Source organism: Callorhinus ursinus, unplaced genomic scaffold (assembly GCF_003265705.2).
Source record: "Callorhinus ursinus isolate GAN/ISIS: 27379988/994484 unplaced genomic scaffold, GSC_fseal_2.0 scaffold7, whole genome shotgun sequence".
NCBI classification, from domain to species: Eukaryota; Metazoa; Chordata; class Mammalia; order Carnivora; family Otariidae; genus Callorhinus; species Callorhinus ursinus.
Genome location: NW_027397069.1, coordinates 1594184 through 1600955, shown reverse-complemented (window position 1 = coordinate 1600955; position 6772 = coordinate 1594184). Strand labels below are relative to the sequence as shown.

The 6772-nt window shown below is 38.3% G+C and overlaps 1 pseudogene; it reads left to right on the top strand.

The window, feature by feature from the left end:
- Positions 1-211: 211 nt before the first annotated feature.
- On the top strand, positions 212-554 carry LOC112826400 (nuclear transport factor 2 pseudogene; annotated as a pseudogene).
- The last annotated feature ends 6218 nt before the right edge of the window (positions 555-6772 follow it).

Below are 6772 nucleotides of genomic sequence, written 5' to 3'. Positions count from 1 at the left end.
CCTGGATGGGGCATCTCCAGGCCCTCCCCGTGTGGCCTAGCCCAGCCTGCCCCGAGTCGTCCCACCAGTTCTACCAACGGGTGAGCCACCGCTCGCCCCACCCCCACCCCACATCCTGTCCCGGCTTGCCAAGGATCGGGGAGGGGCAAGGACCACCTGGCCCACTCTGGAGTCAGCACTAGGTCTCAGGGGAGGCCCATGATGATCCATAATGGGAATCAAGCCAATTTGGGAGCACACTGGACCCAGCTTCATTCAGCATTACTACTAGTTATTTCATAACGCCAGAACCATGGGAGGGACAACAATCCCAGGGGAAGCTGCCGTTGTGGAGAAATTGCCTAGCCTTCTATTGCAGAAAATCCAGCACCGCACCACAGCGCGGGACCAGCAGCCCAGCCCGAAAGGTGCATCCTCGGCCTAGTCGTGGGCCAGCTCAAGGTGATGAAGACCCCATCATGGGCTTCCACCAGATGTTCCCACTAAAGAACATCAACAGTGCGTGGGTTTGCACCAAGGGCATGTTCAGGCTTGCCCTGCACAACTTTGGCTGACCACCTCCTCCCAGCCTAGCATTCTTGCTGTTTCCTCCTCCTCCTCTTCCCAACACTACGCACAAGTGTCCAGATGCTCGGCAGACCAGCCACAAAGGAGCGGGACCGCGGAGGGCGCGGGCACGGCGTGCATCTACTCCAGGTGTCCTGCGCGATGTTTGGAGGCTGGATTGCTTGCAGCTGACAGAAGTTCGTGTTGTTCTAGCACCTGCCTTGGAAAGACTTAAGTCATGCAAAAGGTTGCCTTTTTTGTTGCTTTTGTTTTAATCTACTCACAAGTTGCTCAGTAACCCAAAAATGTGAAGGAGAAAGCATCTGCCTCACTGGCCAGATACGGATTTGTTCAGAGCTTTCAATGCCATATTATACAAAAACAAAACAAAACAAAACCATGAAAATTTTCCTAAGGAAAAACAAAACAAATCAAAACAAAACAAACCCAAACCCTGTAAAACAAAGAATGCGGTAACATCTCAGCGGGATAAGTAACCATGTTCACTGTCATTTCAGGCTCACCAAATGGAAGTTAATTCAATTACTCCAGGGATTCCCACTTATGAGCAGAAGAGCCAAAATTCAAATCCAGGTCTGATGGACCCTGAAAGGGAAGGAAGTCCTTGATCATTTTACTGTCCTATGTCCTTCCCGTTAGTACTCATCCCAGATAATTTAAACTCTTAAATTTTCTTTTCCAGTGTATGTAATACAATGCCTCTTTCCCCAACAATGTCAGCAAGTAAATGAAAAATCAAAAATAATTTAAAAAAAAGAATTGTCTATTAAGGAAGAGGAAAACCAAGAAAAGTAAACCTTTGTACTGTTTAAATATTTTTCACTATCTTAAATTTATTTTCTGAAAACTAGTAAGCAAAAAAGTCTAATCAATTCTAGCCTTTGGCCATACTACTTACAGAAATCCCCCCATGTGTTCACTATAAGAAGACAGTACATTGTTGCTAAAGTATATTTTCGCCTTAGAATTACAGTACAACTAGTCTTCTCTGTAACAAATTTCAGAATTCCAAGATCGCTTTTAACTCTGCTTTTAACATTATAAGAAGTTTAGAGACAGCTTAGGGAAAATTGAAGAAAATTTGTTTGGCAAAACCACTTCTAATAGTAAATAAAAGGACTAGGGTGTAGGCGTGTGTATATGGTCAGAGAGCATCTAACTGAACCCAAAAGCTCCCCAAAGCAGCAAGGGAAGAACCTTGCCCTTTAATAATGCTGATCAAAACTCTTGTCATAATTCATCAAAATTGTGGCTGATTGGCTAAGTGCTTCTAAAAACCTAGAAGTCCGGTCAGGTCAAAGTTGAAGTATGTTAAATAGACTCAGAAAAAAAAAAAAAAATACCGCTTTCATCTTTAAAAAAAAAAAAAAAAACTTGTTTTCTTTAGTGTCACATAGCAATTTCCTAAGCACCACATTTTTTGTAGGATGATACCTTACTTTTTGGTTGTTGATGTGATCATCGTACTGTTGTCCTAGTCACTGTCACCCTCACTGTCCCATGGTACTTCCCATTTTCCTTCTGTTCAGCGGACATGTCATTTGTCGAGAGTGATGCATTATGGTTGGGTAACTTCATGTCTATTACCACGTGGCTTATGGCAATAACAGTACTTATGTTCTCAATGATTTTCAGAGTCACATAGCATGATATTAAGAAACTAAGACAAAGAGTAAGAGTCTATTTTTTTGAAGAAAGTGACAAAAACAATATAGAACTTCGAATAGTATTATTATACATCTTTATGATCCATTTCTAGTGTCATTAAAATCTTTAAAAAGTCTTTAAAATTCTTTTTCAATGGCTCTTCAAACATGTTTGAGTAATTCTAAATTAAGCTATTTACATTTTACAGACTGAGTTTATATCTTCTTTCTCCGAAAAGAAAATAGACAAATGTCACAGTCTATTTTTATTAGAAAGAATGTTCTAAATGTACTGGCTTTAAGAAATTAAGAATCAAATTGCTTAGATAGTAGTATATCCAAGAGCCTTTCTACAGGAAAGCTAAAGATTTATATTATTTCTTGTTTACAATTTCTTAAAACCACTTATATAAACAGACGTGACCCACAGTATGATTTAAAGTAATCTGGAGCACATTGCGTGTGTGTGTGTGTGTGTGTGTGTGTACATATATTTGTTTTTAATTTGTTATATATGTGCCTGTTTGAGACAGTTCATTCTCAATTACTAGTTCACTGTGTTAACAGACTGAAGACATTCATGAGGAAATGTATGATGTATATCCTCTGCACAGTGATGGCAACAGCAAGCAGTTTTGGGATATGACTTATGTTACAAAGAACCATTGGTGTGCAGGTGGAATACATCATTCAACCCATTTAGAAAAAAATATATACAAAACAATATGTTTTCCATAAATATCTTTTTGGTAATATTGAAAATGTAGTTAACATATTTGCAACATGCCCGCCGACCTTATTCTCTTCGATTGCCAGAATTCTTTTGAAGTTGAACAGCATTAAAGCAATAAGGCTGAATACAAAGCAGCGTGAGGGGAAAACACCTGAATGCAGTGCTGTGCTCTAGAATCTGTGTAGAAAGATTATATGACAAACAAAAGAATTCCAAGTTATATTAACTGTACATTTTTCGCTTTCCCAATTCTAAACTAAAACTAATCAAATGCAGCTCTTTTATTCCCTACAGTCCTATAAGGGTTCATGCCTGGATCTTGCTCTTTACCTGAGAACTTGCTCATGAGTAGATAAATATTTCTAAATGTTGAGATTCCAAGGTGAGTTGCGGCAGATGCCATGTGAAACTCTGACAGCGCAGATGGTCTATCAACAGTTAATTAAGTAGCAGGTCCTAAAAGGGCAAGCTGCAGGCCCGAAGGCGGCAGTCAGTTCTAGGGTCCTATAAAGAGGAAACCAAAACTTTCTGGGAGCTGGCCTCAGGGCTCTGTGACATCACTGGGAGAACTGGACAGCAGTGCACACAACAACACATACACACAGGCACACGCACTCCACGGTACAGACCAGAAGAATGACGTCAAGTCAAAGACAGCGGCTTGGGATACGGGTAATGAGAGCTGAAGTCCTCAGCACAGATCTTAAGTCTTTGTCAGCATCTTTAATCTTGTTTAATGCAACTGGGACGAAAAGTCATTAGCCTTTCCCATCTGCTCACATAATTATATAAAACAGGAGTGGGGTCCACGTCCTATATGCCTGGATACCCCTGACTACACTCCCTGGCCTCTAGGAGGGTCCCACCCCGAAACCTTGAGAGTACACTGAGGATATGAGAACAGGATTTCATAATAATCAAAGCACACTGTTTTGTGTGAAAATACACAAGCCATTTAAGCTCTCTGAGCCTTGAGTTCTCCATCTGTAAAATAGTGTTACTAGCACTGGGGTATAGGTAGAAATATGTGAGGACAGAATGAGCTAATCCATGTGAGAGCAGAGCCACGTATATTATAATTGCGGAAAAAAGTATAAGCTGTTGCAATGATGATGAGGATGTCCTCCTCAAGGTCAATTTCTAATACATCATTATTTAAGTATATAAATCGGTCCTTGGCACACAATAGGCATTAGATAAATATGTGTTGAAAGAATCAGCGTATGTTGAATATAAGGGCATAATTTTGTGGGATGGATACTTATATATCACGTCACAAAGAGAATGAAGCTCATCCTCAAGGGGATTAGATGAAGACCCTGACCCGGCTAGTAACCATTAGCAGTGGGTGAGCAGAGGTGTCCCCACTCTACCCTCTTCTATCATGATGTCAGTCCACGGTCACTGGGGCAGGTCTTGCTTGATCAACACAGCACACCCGTGAAGCAGAGAACAGGTTTGTACTTCAAATGCAGTTGAGTTAACTGATGTCCAAAGGATAGAACACTTTGCCTTAGATCCTGTATCTGTCCTGGGCAAAAGGATGGTAAGCTGATTTTAGTGATGTGGGTGAGGGACTGCAGAATAATTTTGGTCTGGCCCCAGGATTTCCAAGATCTCAGTGATGACACCTCTGGGCAAAAAGGAGTGAGAGAAATGACATGTTATATCCCCAGACTTCATTATGGCTGTCATTTGGCCCTTTTGCTTGTGACACAATGACGCATACTATAAAGAGGTCATTATTCCACTACAACCTGCCTACAACCATGAATATTCTATTTTGCACTTTAAAAAGTACATCATTGTGTATTTAAATACAGCTTCTTTCCCTCTTTTTTTTATTTTTTACATTCTACTGGAATAAGATGTGACAAGCATTACAAATGTTGCTCTCCTATTGAAAATCTTTTTCACAATGACTTTGATGCAATAGAACATGATTCTTCAAAACATGTTGTGATTGCCAACCGTGAGAGGGAAACAAGAGACAGCTCTGTCTAGCTGGTCATGGATCGTTCTTTATTAGGATACATTTGACAACAGAGAATATCTCTGCTTTTGAAAGACATATTGATAATAAAACTAATATATAAATATGACTAAACTGTCTTGATGGACTTAATATGCATGAGACATGCTCCAGGCAAGTTACTCCCATACAGAGATGCCGGTTAGTACCTTGCTCTCGGTCACACAGCTACCGAGGAGCAGAACTGGGGCTGAATGCAGGTGTTTCCTTCAGAGACTGCGTTCTCTCGTGGTTACAACATTGGGGCTACACTTTGCAGGTGATTAAGAATGCCAATCACTAAAAAAAAAAAAAAAAAAAAAATGCCAATCACTCTTTTAGGTGCCGACAGTTTGGCAGATAAAGTACCTTCACGTCTTCATGAAGCCAAACACTGTGCTAGCAGCTTTTATAAAAGATGGCTAGAACATATAGGCATAAGTGGAATATCACTGCCTTTTTTTTTGTAAAACTGCTTTTGAAGACAGCCTTTACCATGACATTCAATATTCCTTATAAAAGACATGTGGGAAAACTCAGATTAGACACAAAGTTGCCTCTCCTGATTAATATAGTTTCTTTTATGAGAAGAGGGAAGCTATAAAACATCTGATTTTCTGTTTCTCCTGGCCACCAGGAAGCTCTGAGAGAAGCTTTAAATTAATTGTAGTTGCTTTACAAAGCTAAAGTTTTTTTATTCTGATTATTTTCTTCTCTTACTCTCTATTACTTGACTCTGTGTTATTTTCATGAATGCAGTTGCTTTAATGTAATCATTTTTAGTTTTATTTTTTATGTATTTTAGTTTTCCATCTTGAAACAGATCCAGTCTTTCAGAGAAGCAACCAAACTGGACTTTAGTGGGTGATTTTTGTATACCACTTTGGTGGAGTGAATGCTGGGATTTTAACATTTGCGTTATTCACTGTCCTGGACAGACACTGTTTTTCAGAACCCCAAAAGGTATAGACGTGTTTGAGAAAAGAATATAATTTTATCTGACATCTTTCAACAGACTCCTCTTTTATTTCAAAATTATACTGAACATGTTACATGAAATCCAAAGGGATAATATGACTATTATAAATTATGAAAAGTCATACACATAAATCAATCACATTAGATTATAATTATAACCCTTATTCACAGCAGACTAATAAAAGGGTTGATCTTTGACATATAGCTCTGGGCAAAATCGAACCAAAGTCCTAACTGCAATATAAAGGCTTTTTGAATAAAAACACAATATGTGACTTGGTTCTTAAGGAAGTATGGGGAATTATTTGGCAGACTTGATCAAGATAAAATGACTCTTGATGAGATTTAGAAAAAAACAGAACCTCTCGATTCATTTAAATATTAGTATGACACACAGAACATTTAGCATCACGTTTCTAAATATCAATATCAATATAACATAAATAAATAAAAATAAAAATAAATAAAAAATAAATATAAATATAAAAAGTTCAACACAAATGAATATCAAACGTTTTAGGAACTTATGGATTCTTTAGGAATTCTTGCTAATTTGGATGGGCCCTCAATTACTAAAAATATAAGAAGCTAAAGTACTTCATTATATACTTTATTGTTATGTAATCTGAGAGCAGCACATTTTTAAAAGGGAAAAAGAAATAAAAGGTATCTGTGGGCATCTATTATTTTATTTTCTTCTTATTCTTTATTATTATATTCCTATTCTTTTGTTTTCTTATTATTATGTGTTCTTATTTTTGTTTCCCACTGACAAAAATAAGATACTTGATTCATTGAATAGAAAAAATAGAACTTCATATTTTTCCCCATTAATAC